The sequence below is a fragment of the Loxodonta africana genome, chromosome 12, assembly GCF_030014295.1.
Source record: "Loxodonta africana isolate mLoxAfr1 chromosome 12, mLoxAfr1.hap2, whole genome shotgun sequence".
Taxonomy (NCBI): Eukaryota; Metazoa; Chordata; class Mammalia; order Proboscidea; family Elephantidae; genus Loxodonta; species Loxodonta africana.
The window spans coordinates 14,749,210-14,751,796 of record NC_087353.1 but is presented as its reverse complement, the minus strand read 5'-3'; the positions used below and the strand labels follow the sequence as shown (position 1 = coordinate 14,751,796).

The window sequence follows — 2,587 nt, the reverse complement described above, 5'->3', positions numbered from 1 at the left end:
TTTGTTTACAGTGTCATTATTCTAGTCTTTTCCTACTATCATGTACTATTAATTACAGATTAATCTTCTTAAAGTTCATAACTCATTCATCTCAATGTTTTGACTGGCTCACTGATTCAATTAAATAAAACAGAACCCTTTTTCTCCTGGCATTTGAGATGTCTACTGATCTTTATTCCTATCAACTTTTCTAACTATCTCCATTTTTGAAATGCATTCTTCATTCAAAGTAGATTACTCCTGATTCTCTGTGTACATACTGCATTTTCCTATCTGTGTTGCATTCTTCATACTTTTTCAGGTACTTGGATTTCCTTCATTCAGAATGTGTGGCTAGTTCTCACCAGTCCTTCCAGGCCTGGCACCCCATTCCCTCTGGCCTTCTTAGGAACTTTGATCTCCGGCTTTCCCTTCTCTCCTACATCTTATCTCTCGCCCATTCCACTGGATCATTTCCATTGGCATCCCTATCTGCTGTGAAATAGTCTACTTACATTGTTTTAAAATAAATATAGTCCCAACTCTGTTCTCTTTTTGTTACCAAACTTTTATATGGTCTACTATGAAACAATCACATGGTCTATTATGCTGGGAATGACAAACTGAAGAGCAATGACATCATATTTATTACCAAAAAGAACATTTCAAGATCCATCCTGAAGTACAATGCTGTCAGTGACAGAATAATATTCATTTACCTACAAGAAATACCAGTTAATACAACTACTATTCAAATTTACACAACAGCCACTAATGCCTAAGATGAAGAAACTGGAAATTTGTATCAACTTTTGCAGCCTGAAATTAATCAAGCTTACAATCAGCATACATTGATAATTACTGGTGATTAGAAGCAGAAGTTGGAAACAAAGAAAAGAATCAGTAGTTGGAAAATATGGCCTTGGTGACTGAATCATTGCTGGAGATCACATGATAGAATTTTGCCAGACCAATGACTTTTTCATTGCAAGTACCTTTTTTCAACAGCATAAATGGCAACTAAAAAAAAAAAAAAAAAATTTTTTTTTATACACATGGACCTCACTAGATGGAATAACGGGAATCAAATTGACTATATCTGTGGAAAGAGACAATGGAAAAGCTCAGTCAGAAAAAGACAGCGGCCTACTGTGGAACAGACCATCAATTGCTCAAATACAAGTTCAGCTTGAAGCCAAAGAAAATTAAAACAAGTCCACAAGAGCCAAAGTACGACCTTGAGTATATCCCACCTGAATTTAGAGACCATTTCAAGAACAATTTGATGCATTGAACACTAATGACTGAAGACCAGACAAGTTGTAGGATGACATTAAGGATATCATACATGAAGACAACAAATGATCATTAAAAAAAAAAAACAGGAAAGAACAACAAAAAGACCAAAATAGATGTCAGAAGAGACTCTGAAACTTGTCCTTGAATGTAGAGTAACTAAGGTGAACTAAAGAAATGATGAAGTAAAAAAGCTGAACAGAAGATTTTAAAGGGCAGCTGGAAAAGATAAAGTATTTACAATGAAATGTGCAAAGACCTGGAGTTACAAAACCAAAAGGGAAGAACACGCTAGGCATTTCTCAAGCTGAAAGAACTGACAAAAAAAATTTCAAGGCCCGAGTTAAAAAACCGAAGGATTCTATGGGCAAAATATTGAACAACACTGGAAGCATCAAGAGAAGATGGCAACAAAAGTGCGTGGGGTGAGAAGGTTGTGCTAGGAGTAGGGAAAGGAAGATGGGCTCAGCTGGAAGGCATAGCAGAGTGAAGGCTTTTAAATCCAAGGTCATGAAAAAACATCTGAAATTTATTGCCAGGACTGTGATGGTACAGGAAGGGAACATGGAAGGTGCATACAGGACCCTAAACAGAATTCTCACCACGGATGGGCTCATCGAGGCCATTAAGTAAAAGTAGTACTGTGAGAAGCCACGCCGCAGCAGATGGCGGGAAAGCTATGAAGCCTGCCAGGGAATCTACAAAATGGAAATGACTTGCCAGATCAACTTCTCGATGGGAAAAAATCAGGCGGACTAGTGGCAGGGCTGCTGAGTCAGTTTGTGTCGCCTTTCTTTCTTGAACCCATTTTCTCTTACTGTTTTCTACAAGAAACTCAATCACATCTATGCAAGTAGGCCTGCATAATACAAAAGTAATCGCACCACTCAGCTACAGACTTTCTTGTTTATTAAGGGAAAAAGACACTGAGTCAAGAATTAGTCTAGGGGGAGCGAGGAAATGTTCTAACACATAGTAGAGTATATCTACTATTTCTAACCCAAGTTTTATGAATTCCAAAGTAAGATCTTATTATTGGAAAAGATCTGTTACTCTTTACTGAACTACTCCCTCCCTACCCTCCCCCAACTGTTAAGTAAAGAGGAGAGAAAGCATTGTGTATTTGTAATAAATTCTGCTCCTGAAATTCCCATCCAAAAAAAAAAAGAAGAAGATGGAAGGAATACAAAGAGTCACTACAACAGAAAGAATTGGTTGACACTCAATTATTTCTAGAGGTAGAATATGATCAAGAACCAACGGTACTGAAGAAAGAAGTCCAAGCTGCACTGAAGGCATTGGCGAAAAACAA

General features: G+C 37.5%; 1 pseudogene; it reads left to right on the top strand.

Moving 5' to 3' along the window:
* The first annotated feature begins 1,380 nt into the window (after positions 1-1,380).
* Positions 1,381-2,049, top strand: LOC100661544 (small ribosomal subunit protein bS21m-like; annotated as a pseudogene).
* Positions 2,050-2,587: the final 538 nt, after the last annotated feature.